Below are 8,082 nucleotides of genomic sequence, written 5' to 3'. Positions count from 1 at the left end.
GGCCTCCGGTGGTACAAGGCCTAGCCTGGAAAAGATTATTCTGAGGTATTGCACAATCCAAAGAAGGTGCAGGAAGAAAACGTCAGCCAGTCCAAAACGAAACACCAGAACTATTTCTGCTCACCCTCATCTGCTGATAAGGATTAGGTCACTAGTTACAAGCCTCACAAAAGATCTGTGTGCAGAGATAGTACCGCAGAAACACCATCTACCCTTTCCGGGGTGACCGGGAACCAATGCTCCTTGGTAAATATTCATTGGGTGGACGCGAGGGCAAGGTGGGAGATTGGATTCATCTAATTCCTACTTCAAAGCAGAGATACTGCCTGTGTTATTCTTGCACTGGTATAAACATATTTATCCTAGTGGTTGAGGAATATCTTCAAGCCACCCTGCAAGCAGGAAGTGCAGGATTTAGGGCAGTCATTTTTGATTTATGGAAAAACGTGCTTGGCGTGTAAAGCACCAGGTTGCCATAATCCCCACCCCCCCTTTCATACAAACCAGATAATATATGGAGTATCTTAATTTTACCTTGTCCGTGCACAATACATTTCTCTGTGTTCCCCTTCAAAAAGGAAGAGGGACGGGATCCTGATGTTACTATCTGAAGGAAACATTGGTCCAAGGCAGTCATCTCCCATTTCAGAAAAAGTGCCCAATAGGCAAGTGATCGGAAAGGCTCTGTTAAAGAGGTTGGGAGACTGCAATAATGTAAATAAAGCAGAATGGCTGTAGTGGTGTGCAGACCCTCTCGTTCTGTTGGGGCAAACATGCTGCTGATGGCTACGATTATGTCATTTCTCTGCTGAACTGATGCCCATCAAATCTGAAACTCAACAATTTAGTTAGTTGTTTATCTGATGTGGATCTTCATAAAGACCTCTCTTTAGATTGACTGCTCTCAAGTCTGTAAGAGGAATTGACCAATTCGGCATCATAATAGGTTATCCTTAAGTAACAGTTTGCTTTGTTTTCTGTGAAAAATCAAATGCCTACATCCAGAATTGCATTCTGGGGACCACTCTAGTACTCGTCAAGCAGACAATTAAGAGTAGATTTCTATTTAAGTCCCCAGGGCATGCTTTGTGCCATCTATACCTTCAGACAGCTTTTCTTGAAAGGTGCATGACAGGAGCATAAAGGTCTCATTAGCCAACACCCAGAGACAACGGGCTTAACAGAAAGGTACATTTAAAGGTGTAAATTTACTGTCTACATATTTTTGCTATTCACTATTTGAGTGTAGTTGTAAACCAATGTGTATATATACATGCCTCTACACCCAGGTGGAGGCATGATTTTCAAGGGTGAAGTTATTACTAGTAACTTTGCAAATCAAATGAAGGTGGAGAACGCCATTACCAAGTATAGGGAAAAATATTAACGTTCATTATTCTGTTTAAAATCTCCTTCACATATTTTCATATTAGTATAAATGTAATAGAATTTAGAATATTTATTGTAAACCTACATTTTTTCAAATAAAATGTTACAGCACATTAACTCATTAAAATAAATCTATATCAAATACTTAATTAAAATATAATTAATGTCAAAATATTTCTTAAGAATAACTTTCAAAAATCCTACCCACATTGAAATTTTTATTTAATATGCACATTTGGTTAAATGTTGTGTAGCATTCATTTAATTTTTAACAAAAGTTTAAGAGTTTAATTTATCGTTATTTTAAAATTATGTTTAAAAATGTTTTAAATAACATTAAGTAACAAATATATATATATATATATATATATATTATTATGAAATAATATATATATGTTAAAAGTAGAAATATTTTATTTGCCACCATTTCCTTTGGGGTGTTATTTTAAGTGCTTGCCTCTATTAGTTTCTATGCTAGTGTGTTCCTGTATCTTTGAGTGCCCATGTGTGGTGGTTGATGTACTACAAGGTTGGGCCCTATAATAACTTATGAAGTATAGCTTCCGAACAGCAATGCTCATGAGTGGGCTTGCAGTAGCCTGTCCCTTCCTAAACTACCTTCTTACTTTTCCTTATCCATTATGCACCACTCCACCTTGTCTTTTCCCGATGTATTACTAAAACCTGGACTTACAAAGTCACTGAAAGATAGGAGAGGTGGAGGAGGAAGTCTCTGTCAGCACGTACACTTTTGTCAATTGCCTCCACGGGAGCAGAATGAAGACTAGTGCTCAGTGCCTCCCAAAAAAACCTCCTTAACTCTCCAAAGACCTTAACAAGAATACCGGAGGTCACGAGTGCTTGAAAGGGGATGTGGAGAGATATGAAGAGACTGCCTTTTTCTGAATCTCTCGGTTCCACACACTCACTCTTCAGATTTCATTCTTTTCTTCTACTCTTTTTTGGAGTTTGGTGTGGAGTGATTGTAAACTGCAATAAAATACATTAACAATAATTATCACTTTCAAATATTATTCACTTGCATATTATCGGAAACAAATGTATTATTGATATTCTAAAATCCTTGCAACCTTACATTCCCGATAACACAATGGACTTTGCTTTTCTTCTGAATAAGGTCAGTATTACATCATCTTGTAGATTTCTTAACAACTTAATTACACCTTACTTCTTCCATAATGTCTTCCTCTAGTAACTCTCCAGTAACTCCTCTGTTATATTGGTTCTTTTAATTTAATGTGTTATTTTGTACTGCATGTATACTGATTAATATAGCATTTTAGCACCGTTAGAACTGTACTTTCTTTTTTTCAGAATTATACTTGCGTGACCAAACTCGCTTTTCCTTCTTAAAAGCTGGTAAAAAGCAGAGGTTCAGGTAAGATTCTTAACTGTCGATTCTTTCTTGTTTTAGAATGTGCTTCTTTTCTTTTCAGAACTTAGTTGCTGGAAACAGATTGCTGAACTTCGTTATCTAGAACTGGTAAATTCATAAATTGTTTTGTTAGAGATTGCATATTCTGAAGCCACTTAGCACTTGAATGCTCTTTTCACTAAAGTCGGAACTTTTCTTTTGATGCTAGTCCCTCTCTCAAGTCAATACATTACTTATACACTAATCTTCTGAGACTGAGTTGTCGCGATTCTGAAATGCTGATCTTTCTTCAGGCAGAAGCGTTAAAGAGATGCTAACTCCTGCCTGGTGCCTCTGCCCATTAACTCTTCCCAAAATGAGGGAACACAGTAGCCTGAAACGCTTTCAAAGTACAACCCTGACAACACTACCCTATCTAGAACCAGCAAACATTTGAGGACATTGCAACAAGGTACTAACCTTGGGAAATACCTCAGTGACGCGCGCGGCTCACAGGGCTGCGCACGCTTCACACTCTACTGAGGTGACAGAGGGAGCACTACTAGTGAGGTCAGCATATTGTTCCATGGTTGTCATCTTGAGGTACCTTTGCTGTAGTCTTGTCAACCAACTGGGCAACACTGCCTTCATTACAAATTGGAATTGCCTCCTTGAGGCCTTATTTTTGAGGGAATACTACATGGGCATTTAATCTGGAGTTTTTATGGTACTTCCTAACAGTCTCCGCCTGTAGACAATGAATTGCATTTTGTAGTATACGAGAAGTACTACTCATGAACTATAAATTGCAGTTTGAGAATAGGACAAATGAAAATAGTACATTAGGTGCAAGGGGCATTAAGACCAAAAGTCTCAGAGTGACCAAACACCTTGTAGCTTTGAGGATCTAACTTCTAATAGGAGCAAAGCTTTTTAAAGCTTTAGGCTTTGACCTGCCACTGGAGGTTTCTCGCATTACCTTCTGCGTTGTGGGATTGGTCCCTCTTCAAAGTCAGGGGTTCTCAGTCTGTGGTTCCAAACACACATTTTAAAGACTGCAGGGACCAAACGGCTTGTCATACAAAACCAAAACATGCTCAGACAGCAGATCAGAAAAACTGTAGTTGTAACTCCTGCTTGGCATCAAGCTCTAAGATACTGGTGAGTCACTGGGCTCACCTCCACGTGGTGGGCACAGAGATGTCAAGTGCCTCTACAGAGTTGTCCAAGACTCACAAAATAAAGCTTAAACACATCCATCTCATGACACACTAGGGAACTAACTACAGGAAGGTACTCAGGCTGTTGGCACTCTGGAGGTCAATACTGTATAATGCCCATCAATCACTCTCAGTGGAAGGCAAAAGTCCAGTTTTTTTCCGGTAAAAATGTTTGGCCTGTTAGATTTGCATCTGGGTGGGCTCTTGAATTAGAGAGCACCAGGTGCAAATCAAAGTACTTCCCAGCCAAGTGCAAGGTTTTGGCATGGTGGGTTGAGGGAGACTGAAAATATAAAACTTCCTCCATCTAATTTCAAAGGGATATGTTGCTTGTTTTCTTGTGGGCAGACTGCCTGCTAATTGTCCTTGTCTTGTTTAAGGAACAGCCTATTTATTGTATCCTGAGCCAGGTCTACCTACACTTGAGTAACGTTCAAGCACTGCTTGATAAATATAACTTTATCACACATTATGTGCATGTTAAGACATAGCTATTTGTATCAATGGCACACTAACTTAAGGGAGGCTAGCAGTATTGTCCCTCTTCACTAATGGACAAGCACAGTGGCCACAAATCTTTCTAACCCCAGCCTGTAATCCTGACTGCTGTCAGCATCTTGTTTCAGTAATTCTTCTAATTTAGGTTTTGGGCAAGTTAATGCATCCTGCCACCTCCAGTTAGCCTCATTTTGTTCAAGTAATTGGTAAGACCGGAGGTCAGACCACGGCACTCTTTGTACTCCCACTATTGTAGGAGTTTCATTTCAGATAGTGGGGATTGACAAAGCTGGTCCTGGACAGCTGCCCACAAACTCAAGCAACATGTATATATTTGCCATGGTGAATCATAATATTAAGTACCCTAAGACTGTGGGGGCAGCTAGAAAGAGGATTAACAAAGTATCTAGACCACCCTTTAGATAAACAGAGAAAATATAAAAAGAAACCATCTCAAAATTCTGTTACTTTTTGTACACCTTTTAGTCAGAACAGTGATGATATCTACAAAATAATACATAGACGTTGGGATGTTTTGTGGACAGACAATACTCTATCTCGCATAATTCCTTCCAAACCAAAGATGATACATAAAAGAGGAAGAACAATTAGGGAGGTGGTCTGTAACAGTTATCTGCCACCTATAAAGGATAACATTGGAATGTAGCTTTGAATTGGGTAGTATATAGTGGACGAACAGGGTAGCAACATAAGATAAATGGCGACATATATGCCAGTGTATTAAGATATAATATATGAACATTTCGTGCAGATATCAGCATGCCAAGGTATTATTTTATCTTTTTGAAGGGAATACAGTTAAAGTTGGATGATACTTATTGTAAATGTGATCTTGGGATGATATCTCTAGTAGGTCATAGTACATGTGGGACCTATTTGTTCTTAATAAAATGTATAAACAATCATATGTGGAGTCCTCATTTAGTGACTTGAAATGTCTCTCTTCAGTGGTTGTGCTTTTTTCACTACGAAGTTTGTGATACCAGGTCCAAGGTAATCAAGTGATATAATTAGCTGTTTGCGAAGTTTTCGAACTAACAAAGAAACTTCACTAATGACTTACCTTTGGGCTTATTGGGTGTTTGTTCAAAAAATATTTTCTTGCTTTCTATCACTGTTTGGGTCTTATGAGTAGAAAATTATCCACACGATACTTGCGGGTACATCTTGGAATCTCTCTATTTATCCATCCATCCCTTTTTTGGGGGATTATAATGTAAAGACTTTGGTAACTAAGCACAGAGAAATAGTTGTGGTGTGGTGTCTTCTTAGATAAGATGAGTTTTTGGATATTTATGTCAGAAGATGTTTCCATAGGTGGATTCATGTTTGCGATTTAAGTAATAATGTTTTTTTTTTTTTTAAGTAGGGTAGGAATATAGAATATGTTTTAATGTTGTTTTTATGTTGATTACTAACCAGCCCTGAAGAAGTCCTGTTGTGGGACGAAACACGTGTCTGCTATAATCTTCAACTAATTGGGCTGAGGATGTAATCTACAACTAATTGGACTGAAATGTACAATAATTGGCTATGAACATATTTTTAGGAAATGGGCTTATACTGTTGAAATGATGGTGGTACTGGACAAGTACATAGTTATATAAATAATCATCTAAATAAAAGAAAAATGTGAAGAAAAATAAAGTCTTTTAAATTATTTTTGACATGTAAAGGAAATAGTGAACAATACCCGGATGTCCTCGAATAATTTGCAATGGATTATTTGATTACTATACAAATGGATTTAATTGGATACATAGCAATGTACATATGTGTGCCCCACTGTTATTTTGTTTTGACCCTAAGACTTTGCCACTGAGTAGCACTACCAACATTGTCATGCCTAGGAGTCTACCTGGCATCTGTCCGTCTTGGTGTGGGCTACGTGTGATGGAATCTATCACTTCTCCATGTTACCACCCACATACCAATGGGTTGGTTAAAAAGTTTAAATAGAGTTTGAGAAGCATTAAGGTACTTTGGAACAATCCCTGTTGAGAAGTGGAAACTATTTCGACTACATCTCTTCTATGTGTATCAGTGGTATCCCAGGAGGATTTGGTCTATTGAAAATCATCCATAGACATCAGATCCAGACCCCCCTCACTTTGGTGAGTTTTGGGAGAGAAATCAGAACCAGCTACGATTTGGATGATTATATGCTGGGGAATCCATGTAAAAATGAACACACACATATGCAAAAGGCAAAGAATAACCTTCATGTCACTTTAATAATTCTTACTGATGGAGTGGTTTGACTACAAAGCTAATAGTGATTCTTACCAGGAAATGGAGGGCAGGCTTTATCTTCAGATCAATTTACCCTACAGGGCAATTGGTGCGGTCCATAAACTGTCTTAAAGAAGTGATGCCAACTACGTATTTGACCTTCTGCCAACAAGGTACCCACACAGAGAACTACATATTGTTTGGCATTTGGCTAAAGCCTTCCGACCACAGAATTAGATTGGTAGCACTGCTTGTAGGAGGTTGATAACTATGAAACTAGAACAGAAGGCTCATTTAGTGGACAGAATATTGCCTCTGGAAAAAACATTCCTGAAAGACCAAGTGTTAGACAGAGCTAGCCACTTTCCTCATAGTAGCCAAGAATTTTTTTCTTACCAGACTACGCAAAACAAAATAAATAAATAAAAATCTGAAGAAAAAAACACATTTTGTATGAGTAGACTATAACTAGTGCAGGTTTTAAATGCATTTAGTTCAATCAATCAATCAGGCCTCTCAACATAGTATCAGAGGTATTCCTGGCTTTTTGCCCTGGTAGGCCTTTCTCCAATTCTAAAGTATTAGCTTTCAACCCATCCTAAAAATACCTGGGGAATTTGTAGCTTTCCCAAAATATTCCAGGACTGGGGTTAAATCAGTAAATAAGCCTCCTGGAACATTGGGGGGAAAGTTGCTCTTTCCCCAAAAATTCTAGGATTGACTTTAAAATAGTAAATTTGACTTTTTAGTGTCTGCCAAGCCCGCAGCTGCCCTGAAGGTGCAGTTCAGGGAAAAAAACACTAACAAGCTATCATAGATCCGTTTGATTTACAGTTAATCCTATGAGTCCAAAATGTGTATCCATCCTCACTTAATTCTAGTACACATCATTCACTTATTACTTTGATTTTTTTTTTTCGAAAGCCAGGAAATTAATTTCTGGAATATGCTACCATACTGATTAGTAGAGTAAATTAATGATACTTAAATTAAATAATAAAAGTACCTGAAGTGATCTCAGTTTGATTAATTAGCACTAATCAAGTCTATTAAACTCAGCTAGCATCTGGATTAAGTAGATCACATTGCTAATCAATGACTTAGATCAGTTGTAGGTTTAATACACTAAAATAATAGCCTATTAACTTATGTATGTATCACCATTCTGAACTTTAGACAAACTTTTTTGGTCATTTACCCAGGTACATTCCAACTGGTGACATGTAATATTGTTATTTTATTCTAGGCCATTGTATTACTGCACCAACCTCGCTACTAGTATTCTTTCAAACCAGACTCCAGATCTATATTCCTGCATGCGTTTATATGAGGTGAATAATTTAGTAA

Source organism: Pleurodeles waltl, chromosome 4_2 (genome assembly GCF_031143425.1).
Source record: "Pleurodeles waltl isolate 20211129_DDA chromosome 4_2, aPleWal1.hap1.20221129, whole genome shotgun sequence".
Lineage (NCBI taxonomy): Eukaryota > Metazoa > Chordata > Amphibia > Caudata > Salamandridae > Pleurodeles > Pleurodeles waltl.
This window is presented reverse-complemented; position numbering follows the sequence as displayed.